Source organism: Thamnophis sirtalis, unplaced genomic scaffold (genome assembly GCF_051295495.1).
Source record: "Thamnophis sirtalis isolate CommonGarterSnake01/CBP01778 unplaced genomic scaffold, rThaSir2_p1.2 scaffold_3, whole genome shotgun sequence".
NCBI lineage: Eukaryota > Metazoa > Chordata > Lepidosauria > Squamata > Natricidae > Thamnophis > Thamnophis sirtalis.
Window position 1 is genome coordinate 155,120,628 of NW_028261383.1, and position 11,971 is coordinate 155,132,598.

An 11,971-nucleotide genomic window follows, 5' to 3' on the forward strand; every position below is an offset into this window, starting at 1 on the left:
GGCTAAATGTTTGCAGGAATATAGGCTTCTATAGAAACTAGACGCGGGGGAGAGTTACAGGAATCCTGTTGGCTATTTAGGCAGCTGAGATGAGAATGGAAATTATCTTGGAATTTTAATTCCTGGCGTACAAAGTTTTGTAGTGCTACCTCTTGGAATTTGGGACTGGAATGGCTCCCCGAGCTCTTCATTCATTCTTTTCTTTATGTTTCTTTATACTCCATTTCCCTATAAACATACAAGCAAAACAGGTAGTAACAAAGCAACTGCAAATAACAAATCACAAGCATACAATAAAATAACCCTAAACAGGTTGTTTTTAAAAAAGAAATCTAAACAGGGGCTATCAAAGTTCAGAATCAGTAAAAGTTAATTCCTAATCAAATCAGCATTCAAGAAAAAGGGTCCAATCAACCAGTCTGCCTTTACAGGGGAAAGCAACAGGGGTGGGAAGAGATTCTCTTGAGAAACAATTTCAAATAAAGGGCCTCATCCCCTCAAAGACCCCTGATTTTTATGTGCAGCCAGCATATACAGTATCTTAGCCACACCCAACATAAGCTCTGCTTCTTACAGACGTTAAATATATAACCAAAGACTTTTGAAGATAAACCATAGTAAACCAAGAGCCATGGTTGCGCAGTGGTTAGAATGCAGTACTGCAGACTACTTCTGCTGATCACTGGCTGCCTGCCATTTGGCAGTTCAAATCTCACCAGGCTCAAGGTTGACTCAGCCTTCCATCCTTCCAAGTGTTGGGGGTGTTTTTTGCAACCCTGAAACCAAGGTGGGTAAAATGAGGACCCAGATTTTGGGGGGCAATATGCTAACTCTGAAAACCGCTTAAGAGAGCTGTAAAGCACTATGAAGCAGTATATAAGTCTAAGCGCTATTGCTATTGCTAGTATCTGGCAAGTTCAAATGAAAAGAAAAAGGAAACATGGAAACTTTTATTGGTATTGGTAAGACACATACTGAAGAAATATTCCCATCCACTGTTAATTAACCCCAAAGTCCTTTTTTCAAGAGGCAACTGAATTTTCTGGTTTTTCTTTGAAGACGTTTCGCTTCTCGTCCAAGAAGCTTCTTCAGCTCTGAAGAAGGCCACCATGACCTGGATGACTGAGAATCTCCATAGACATCCACTGTTAACTCCAACCAAGTAAGAGTCTACTCAGATGTGGAATGACATAGTCTGAGAGCCTCACGTTCAATCGGGCAACGTGAAAAATGGTTAAACTCTCTAACTCAGGCATGCACCTGAAATCCCCCAACTCCAGACCTTACGTTATAGGGAGCAAATGGCGATGGTGATGGTATTTATTTGGAGGTTGAATTAGATGGGCGGGGAAAGGAAAGTGGAATACCCACCAATCACTACCCTGAAATTGTTCTATATTGTATGTTTAGGAAGAGCACCCTTCACCAACTTCGTTGCCAAATATCATTAAAGCTCAGGCATGAGAGCAGTGCAATTGATGCTGAAGTACTTTTTTGCTGACTCAAAATGGAAGAGAGGCATGTTCCTGTGGCTGTGAGAAACAGCTCCTAGTTTCATAAATTCCAATGGCAGTTCAATTAAAAACCAGCTTGCCTCCAGAGAAGATCTATTGCATATATTAGGTTTTCCGGTAATAAGTGATTTGATAATTACAGATTATTCAAATATGCAATCTTATCCAATTAGGGAATTGTGATGAAAAATGCTGGCACATTCTCCCTTGATAAAATGGAGTTATATAGTAATTTATTTCTACACCATATTTCTGATCAGAATGAACACTCAAGGCGACTTAAAACAGCACATAAAATACAGAACGCATAAAATAAAAACAAGTACATTAAAACATGCATAATAAAATCACTGATGTTGAAAGGACAGGCTAAAGAGATATAGCTTGGAGAGCAGACACTAAATGTAGCAACTGAGAGAGACCATTCTACTGGCTGAGGGTGATGATGTGGGAGAGAACCTTCTCCCATGTTCTCCATTGATGGGAGTTTGAAAGCAGGGACATCATTAAAATGCCATCTCCTGTAGTTCTTATAGGCCAAGCAGTTTGGTAATGGGAGAAGCAAACCTTCAAATGGTCAGCCTTTAAAAGATCAACACATTCCTTGGACTTAGATGGGAAGCAGTGGTGGGATTCAAATAATTTAACAACAGGTTCTCTGCCCTAATGCTTTCTTCCAACAGCCAGTTCACCAAACTGCTCAGAAAGTTAACAATCAGTTCATTCTCCTGAAGTGGTGCAAACTGGCTGAATCCCACTACTGATGGGAAGGCACAATGAACTGGGTGTTGGGTCACCTTGAAGTAGGAACAAAATTCTTTCTTATAAGAAGGTCTAGGACTATAGGGTTGAATGCAGGTGCAGCAGAAGGTAGAGTGTCAACTAAAGGTACGTGGATCACAAATAACACTTGAAAGTCATTGAGGTAGATCCTAGGATTAATCATGAAAATTTAATTCTTTAAAACTTGATAAACATAAACAGAACATCTGTACACTTGCCTGCAATTTGCCTAAGATGCTCTAGGACAGGGGTCGGCAAACTTAAACACTCAAAGAGCCATTTGGACCAGTTTCCCACAGAAAAGAAAACACCGGGAGCCACAAAGTTCCTAACCGGAAGCCCCTTGTTCAATTCTGGAGCTGACCGGAAGTTCAGTTCCCCCCACCATAGAGTCTCCTCCTAGCACGACATACTTTTTCCTCTACTTGTCATAACCGAAAGCCCTATCAATTGTGGAGACAACTGGAAAACCCTCCCCTTGCCATAGAGTCTTCCCCTGGCGCACTGTGCTTCTCCTCCCCCCCACTGGAAGTTCCTCTCAAAATTGTGGCACTGACCGGTGACGGAGCCACAGCAGAGGGAGGAAAGAGCCACATGTGGCTCCAGAGCTGCAGTTTGCTGACCCCTGCTCTAGGAGATTGCCCAACTAGTACTTACAGGCATCCCCCTTGGTGTTTACTAAGATAATCATGGTATTGTCACATCACACTGCAACACTATGAGAGTTGCATTGCTTCCTGATCTATTTGCAAGTGCAAATCAAGATGCTGTCTTTATAGATAAAGCCCTCTATGGTTTTAAGCTCGTTGACTTAGAGACTGCCTATTTCAGCCGAGCTCTGCTTGCCTGATTGGGGGAATAGGAGGCATCTGCTGAACGTTCCAACAGGAAGCCTGATGACAAAAGGCTGAAAGGTGGACATTCTTTAGTGGCCTCCCTCCTTTGTGAGGCAAGAACTCCACCTCTTCTTATGGACTTCCTTACTTTTCCCAAAGGCCTTTGACAATTAGTGGCTAGAGGAAGATCTCTGCCATTATTGCCAGTTATTGCTACCAGTTTATTGTTTTTCATTATATTGTTTGTTATATTGTGCTTGGCAGGGTTCACTGCTGAGGGCCCCTGGAGTGTGGCAGTTTATATATGTTATACAAACATAAATCAAAATAAATAAACCCATCCCTCTTGAAAACAGTGGGATTTTTGTTTCTAAGCATGAAGAAGCCTTTATTCATTGACAAAGCGATAGATGGGATTTAACGCAAGAAAAATTTGGAAATGACCGCAGAGGGGGTTCTTCCATCCCAGCGGATCATTTTGCAAGAGTGGGTCTTATGACTGCTTGCCTAAAAATGCAAGTGCAATTTAAGGGGCCACCAGATGTTCCTGATCTGTAAGTGCCTCTGGAGGAAAATTACTATTTACATACAGTCTAGTTTGATACACAAAGAAAAGGAATGGTGAGCCATGCAAGTGGCGCATGAGCCCCCTAGTGGAACTTAATGCTCTTTGTCCAGCAGTGGCAACCCCAGCTGATTGCCTGCAAAAAGAGATCTCTCTGAATTCAACCCATGTATTTTTATATAGTGTGTAGCCATTAAAGACAAGGAACATCTCTGCCTCAAAACTTATCAAAACTTTGCATTTTTGGAAAAGCGCCTGCTTCTCTCCAAGAAATTCTTCTCCTCCATGCACAATTATGGAGGTAGTCATGTCCATCCAACTTTGGACAGCTATAGGAGCTGCTGAGACAATAGACACTGGTGGATTGGTTCAGCATACTCTTCAGGCTATGAATAACAGTTAACATGCTATCCTATATTCCTTGCTGGCTTTCTTACTTTCCTTCCCCTGCCCCCGTCTCTCCATCCCAGGAAAAGGACATCTGGTAACTAGGATTTCTACTCTGCACATGACAAAAGGTATACTGATTTCTCTGTTTAGTTGGAATAAATCAGTCTGGGACAGAAGTTTCTTTGATCATACCTTTTGAAGATTCTATGGCTGAAAATTAGAGGCAGGGTGTCAGCGTTCCAAGTATCGTGCAGAATTAAATCAGAGTCCAAGGCAAAACGATCCTTAAAATTCCAATTTAATAAGTCAGGCATCTTGGTACATCTGTGGAATCCCAAATCTGAAAACTTCCTGGGATTCCACCCCGTTGAAAATTCATGATCTTATCCCCACACCCATAAATCCATCACATGGTCCAATCTTCTTCGCCCACGCTGGCATCTCCACCCAGCTGGTTCCGGTCAGGTGTAGAGGTGCAGAGACAAAAGATGACCTTGGCTTCTAGAAAAGAATGACAACAACACATTCCACAATTCTACTCCTTTCTATTCCCCCCTCCCAACTACTACACTAATGAAACAGCATAATGAAATAAGAGAGTGTGTGGCAGGCCAAAGATCTTAAAAGGGATATAACTACAGGCCTGAATATAAAGACAAGAACCATAACATAAGGCCTAGCATATCCTCACCAAAAAGTAGAAGGAAAAAAGGGGGAAATCCTTGCTTATTTTGTGCCTTTGCTTCACCTGCTGCAGTTCTTGGCCTTCCCCCATAAGTATTATGTGCCCTTAATCAAGGGCTTAATAGGTGCTTAATTAAGCTTTTATTAAGTGCTCATAAAAACATTTCCTATCTCTGGTATGGGATTAGTCCTATTCTGATCTTCTATTAACTAATCAGTGGTTCTTCTTTGGAATTTCCTGATTGATGTTAGATTGTTTCTAACATCATCCAATCACATGTATGTATGCATTTATGTCTACCGCTCCTCTCCCCATGTATATAAATGCAGCAAGAGGGAAGCACCTAGCTAGTCCTGGCAGATTTCAGAAAGCTAAGCAAGATCAAATCTGGTTAGTACTTTGATGGGCAAACATCTAGAAATCTCAAGGCCATACTCTAAACTGGGGAGTCAAAACATTATCAAGCAAGAGCAAATGTCTTTTACATTGCTGCCAAGAAAACTGCACAGATGTATCCATGAAGTTATTAGAGGACAAGGGAGACTTCACTTTCTAGTTTACATTTTATCTGATCACTTTTTAAAGCTGTTCCAAGCACTCTCCTAGCTTGGAATGGAATGCCTACACTATAGAGAGAAGGTCCAACTTTCAGTCTAATAGGTTATGATAAACAAATGATCGGAGTGGTGGCCTAGTGGTGAATATGCTTGCTTCCATCTTGGGTTGAGAGTTCAATCCAAGGTAGTGGCAGATGCTTCTCTCTTAGGGTGCAAAGAAAAAAATCATCTGCTGCGACCACCATGTAGGCATCAGGAAGGGCATCCAGCTCAGTTCTACTCAATCACCCTGACTCTATCCCAGATTAAGGGACTACAGGATCATAAAAAGAAAAAAAAACTTATGAATAACAAAATTGTTTTATTTGAAGATGTCTGCCAGCCAGTGTCAGCACAGTGAATAGTCTGGGTCAGAACAAAAGTACTTTCTATGTCCTACGTATAATAATCTTTGTTAGCTTTTCTGAGCATTCCTGAGTTGATATCCCAATATTTGGTTTTGTCCTCCTTTCCATTCAAAAATGTTCATACAAGTCTTAGCTGCCCAAACACTGCAGTCTTTAAATGACACCTTCTATTCGCAAATGGACTCAAATGGAAATCCATCTGGAGTTGCTCTTCTACAAATGAAACCAAATAATTATATAACCTTAAAAAAAAACTTAATTGTGCTCTACAAATTGCTTCCTGTAATCCAAACATCTGAAATCTATCAACCTACACATTTCAGAAGAACTCCTACCGGGAGCCAGCTCTCTTGGTCTTCCGTGCCCAGAAGCAGAACAGTCTGAGATACTTTTGTCTGTCAAAACCAAGACATACATCAAAATCACAGATCTTCTGGGTAGTAAACTTAAAAGTGTTCACGTCTAGCTTTAATATATCCTTACTACCAGGGGCAAAATCAACTTAGCAATAGCAATAGCAATAGCAGTTAGACTTACATACCGCTTCATAGGGCTTTCAGCCCTCTCTAAGCGGTTTACAGAGTCAGCATATTGCCCCCAACAACAATCCGGGTCCTCATTTTACCCACCTCGGAAGGATGGAAGTCTGAGTCAACCCTGAGCCGGTGAGATTTGAACAGCCGAACTGCAGAACTGCAATCAGCTGAAGTAGCCTGCAGTGCTGCATTTAACCACTGCTCCACCTCGGCTCTTACCTTCACTACCAATTTGCAGACGTGAGCGCTCGTGGGGGCACTCGCTTTGCTCATGCACGCCACCTCCGTGCATGTACAGGACCTTCCATGCATGCACAGAGCATCAAAAATGGAACGTGATGATGTGTGGGCGGGTGGGCGGAGCCTCATGCCATCACTGCTACCGGTTCGCCTGAACCGGGTAGAACCAGCTGAGTAGCACCACTGCTTACTGCCCAATTGCTTTTACTCATTCTTCAATTATCACTAATTAGCTTGGGTAATGAACTTTTTAGATTCCCTGTCAAAATCCCTTATCTGAGTGAAAGATCAGCTCTGTAGCTGCAAATCTCACTCTTCTTTGAATCATCTAAGAAACAATTGGCTAATTTTTTTGCGGTTCCTTCACTTAATCCAGTAGAAAAAAGATCAGATACCCCAATGTCACAAATTAAAAGAGCCAGTTTGATGAAGAGGTTAAGGTTTATGCTGGAAACTAGGAGAGTGTGAGTTCTAGTTCTGACTTTGGCATGAAGCCAGCTTTGGACAAGCCCCTCTCTCTTAGCCCTAAGAAAAAGGGCAAGAGCAAACCATCTCTGTCAAGAAACCTATGGGGACTAGTCCAGGCACTTAGCTAAAGGTTTCCCTTGCACATATGTGCTAGTCGTTCCTGACTCTAGGGGGCAGTGCTCATCTCCATTTCAAAGCCGAAGAACCAGCGGTGTCCGAAGACGTCTCCATGGTCATTTGACTAGCATGACTAAACGCTGAAGGCGCACCAAATGCTGTTACCTTCCCACCAAAGGTGGTTCCTATTTTTTCTACTTGCATTTTTACGTGCTTTCGAACTGCTAACTTGCAGAAGCTGGGACAAGTAACGGGAGCTCATTCTGTTATGCAGCACTAGGTATCCGAACTGCCGAACTGCCAACCTTTCTGATCAACAAGTTCAGTGTCTTAGCCACTGAGCCACTGTGTCCCTATCCAGAAACTTACCAGGAGTCAAAACTGACTTGAAAGTAGAAATAATAATAATAATAATAATAATAATAATAATAATAATAATAATAATAATAATAAATGTGACAAATAGAATAATGCATCTTCCAATCCTTCCTACTTTTTCAATATATCGCATCAATCCTCCCTGCTGTTGAGTCCAAGAATGCAGGTCTTTAAAAGACAGTTCTCTCATCTTTGGAAAGGAACAAATAGTGGGATGATGTTCTCATGGCCCCATTGGAACTGCAGAGGAAGACAAGCCAGAGCTGGGCCTACGGAGGTCGAGGAGGCCGAGGGTGTGGCTTCGTTGGCTCCAGAGGAACATGGGGAGGAGCAGGATGAGGCAGCCCCAGGTCATTCAGACCTGGGACAGCTTGCCAGCAGGGAAGAACAGGGACAGGATGACCAAGAGAGGGGAGAAGGCAGGCAGTGGATAGGAGGAGCGATGAAGCTCAGGTGACAATCAAGGACCGCCCCCTCCTGATTCTCGAGCATGGAGAGTGGAGAGGAGGCAGGAGCAGTGCAAGCTGACCCAACGACTCAGGAGAAGAGCACCCCACCCCTCTTCACAAGGCACACCTGGGAACTGAGACTTAAGGAAATGCCATGAGGAGGGGCACTTGTCGGGAATTCGAGGAGTTTCATGGGTCATTGCCAACATCTGGAGTTTGCTGGACTCCTTACCTTGTTGCTTTGCCTCATTGGATTCCTTGCCTTGTTGCTGCCTTGCTCCCTTTGCCTCGCTGGACTTCTTACCTCGAAGCCATCATGCTAACAGCGTTTTGTTGGACTACTCACAGCCAGAGCCTGCTGGAGGTGTGTGTGAGCACTTTGCTCCGGGATGTGCCATAAACATGGGAGTGTTTCAGAGGTGGGTTGCTCCCGGTTCTGCCCGGATTGGGCAAACCAGTAACAGCAGCAGCAGGAGGCTCTGCTCACCCGTCCAGACGCTTCTGCGCATGTTTGAGTGCACGCGCGTGCCCGAGCAAACTGGTAGTAAAAAAATTGGAAACCCACCACTGGAGTTTTTGGGGGAAAGTTGGAGCAACAAAGGGGAGTTGAACTATCAGCTGACTGTGTTCCCTCTGTGCCTTGCCCTGGGCCATCATAGATGTAATAGTATGTGGAGATAACCTTGGGAGGCAGGGCAAAGAGACAGAGCCAAGTTAATGGTCAGATAAAAGGTAGCTAAGCCCACAGCAGAAATATGGTCAGGGCAAGAATGTTTGAGGTTTAAAGGGGACAGGAAAGAGAAGTACTTTCAGACTTGCAAGCTACTATTAATGAGTTTTACAATAAAGTAGAATTAGCTCAGGTCATGTTTCCTGTTTGGTTTATCTAGTAAGGTTGACAGGTGAGTAATAATTGTATTTGCCCCTGGATGCTTTCTATAACTTTACTTTATGCATTTAGTCCATAATTTCCATTTTAAAACTGACTGCAGTCAAGAGGCCATCCCTGGAGCCATTAATTTTTGATAACCATTGGCCAGTCTCTAACCTTTCCTTCTTGGGGAAGGTTATTGAGAAGATGATCAGTCTGCAGTTGAAAATTCTAAAGGAAATGGATTATATAGAACCATCTCAATCAGGTTTCAAGCCAGGATTTAGTATGGGGTAGCTTTGGTCACACTTGTTAATGACTTGTGACAGGCCTGGGATAGTAACGGTGCATCCATTCTTGTGCTCTTGCTGGCTTTTGACACCAGTATCCTTTTGAGTTGGCTCCATGGGCTGAGGATTGGGGGCACTCTTTTATATTAGTTATCTTCCTTTCATTTTTCTTTCTTCGAGTCCCAAGAACCAACTTGACGGCTGTGTGGGTATGCCTGGGGAGGAACCATCTCTAACTCAATCCTACCAAGGTTAAGTGATTTTGGGTGTTTGGACTTCCCAAATCCGGGGACAACCCAGATTTGGTCTAAACAATGCCATCTATCAGGATTTCTCTAGAGCAGTGCCTATTCTTTCAAATGAGGACCCCGAAATTTAAACAGCTCCCACCCTACTGGAACCTCAAAGGGCCTTAAAGACTAAGCTTTCCATTCTTTGAAGAGGACAATTGATGTCTTCCTTCCTTCCTTCCTTCCTTCCTTCCTTCCTTCCTTCCTTCCTTCCTTCCTTCCTTCCTTCTTTCTTTTCTTTTCTTTTCTTTTCCCTTGTGCCACTGTTGTCTCTTTGTCTTGTGTTTTTTTTATGTTTTTGGTATAATTCTTTGTTTTTTCTTACACTTTTTAACAATGGTAAGCCAGCTAGAGTCCCTAGAAAATTATTAGGTACACAATAATGGGAAGTAGTAGTTGCAATTCTTTAGCTGGTATTGGCTTTCATAGGTATCTATTTCTTCCCAAGAACCTAGGATGTTGTAATGTATCAGGAAGGTATATGTATATGTCCAAGCAGTGTGCCCTTTTGCAATTGACAGGTGGAATTTTTGTCATTGTGCAGAGTTTTGGATTTGGCACAGAGGTGGTTTGCTCTCAGTTCGGCCCCGATTCGGCTGAACCGGTAGTGGTATTTTTGCCTAGGTCGCAGAACTAGCAGTGACCCAGGCTTGCCGTGGCCCCGAACCGGTTCCCTTGCCATCGCTGATGTCACCGCCATGTTGTTTTGTAGTGACCATGTGTGCACAGTTCACTGTAAATTGTTCTGCGCATGTGCAAAGAACAATTAACATTGAATTGTGCACACATGTGCGCAAAATGCACACAAAAGAATCAGTCAGGGGTGGGTTCCTATAGCGGTCGGTACCGGTTTGCTGTGCGTGCCATTTTGTGTGCGTTATCCCTTTTGAATTTTAGATCTTGATACTTTATGATCCCCAATACTTTGCCCTTTTTTATGGCTGCAAATCTAATATTTACTTTCTTGCTCCCCCTCCCCTTGCATTTAGTACAATCTTCTTGAATGACAAAGAACTGAATCCCTTTTCGGCCTCCCCCTATGAATCAACAAAACTTTAATTGCTTTTTAATTTGACCTTGCATCTGATCTCAGACCATGGGAAACAGTCCCTCTCCAGTTCAGGATTCCAGAAATGATATTGTCTAGGAAATGTCTTGTGGTACAAGTAGAATTCCTAACAATACCCCCATTAGGTCTCAAAGGAGAACCAAGAAAACTAAGAAAAGCACAAACGCATTAGCATGGCCACACTTGTGAAACACTGAGTAACCAGAAAGCTTCGATCAGTGTTGCATTCTGGTAAAATAGAAACTTGCAAGCAACTTTTTAGTGTCCAAGTGCTGTTGCCCCCACGTAGCTGAGTCCCCTTGCTGGCTCAGCTCAAGCCCTACATGCTACAAATAATATTCTGCTGTTTTCATTGCTGACAAAATGTACATGGGCTGCAGAAATCCAGAGGACTATAAGTGGCAATAAAGTTTTCTGAATCTCTCTGCTGCCATCAAGTGGTTATCTGGATGTTTACAACCCAGGAGTGGGAGCCTTATTATAATTTATGACCGAGCAGCAGCCTGTCTCCAACACAAGCCCCTCTTAGAGTGGATGCTGGAATGTGGTTCATGTGATATTTTTTTAAATGTCCCTGTAGTGCCATGAAAGCCAGTTATAAAGAAAACAAGGACATGTTTTAACAATAAAACCAATGTACATGATCTAATTAAATGGCATAATAAAATTAGGAAATAAATGCACCAAGCATGAAAACCCATTCCTTGAAAAGTGAATCAAATTGGCTCCTTTAAAAGAGAGGATTTCACTTGTGTGGGAAGCTGCAGGGTTTTCCTTCACTTATGGGCACAGCGGCAGCAGCCGCAACAGCCAGCCAGCCATGCTCGTATTTTAGTTCTGCCTTCCCTCTGGGGGGAAATTAAAAAGCAACAGGCACAGAAAGAACATTCATGCTGCAAAAAATGATTTCGCAGGGCAGGCTGAATAAAGGCCGTTGATTGAGCAAGAAAAGTAAGAAACACCGGGTTCAAGAAATGCAGAGACAAAGTACAGTTCATAAAATGTCCTCTGTTTGTGTATGTGTGTGTGTGAGATTGTTGAGTGGCTCCATCAGTGCAGTATCTTCTTCAACCCTTCCAAGCAAGCCTTCTCAGAGAGCCAAAGAGGCCACTAGCTGTAATGAAAATCAATTGAAGTAGCACTCTAAGAACAATCTAATTTGGGATTACACAATTTAGAACTTCGCCGTCTCCAATCCGACCTAAGTGTAGTACATAAAATTATATGCTACAATGCCCTACCTGTCAATGAATACTTCAGCTTCAACGGCAACAACACACAAACTCACAATAGATGCAAACTTATGGCAAATCGCTCCAAACTTGATTGCAGAAAATATGACTTCAGCAACAGAGTGGTCAATGCCTGGAATGCTCTACCTGACTGTGGTTTCTTCCCCAAACCCCCAAAACTTTAACCTTAGACTGTTTACTATCCACCTCATCCCATTCCTAAGAAGTCTTTAAGGGGCGTGCATAAGTGTACCAGAGTGCCTACCATCCCCGTCCTGATATTCCCTTGTATTT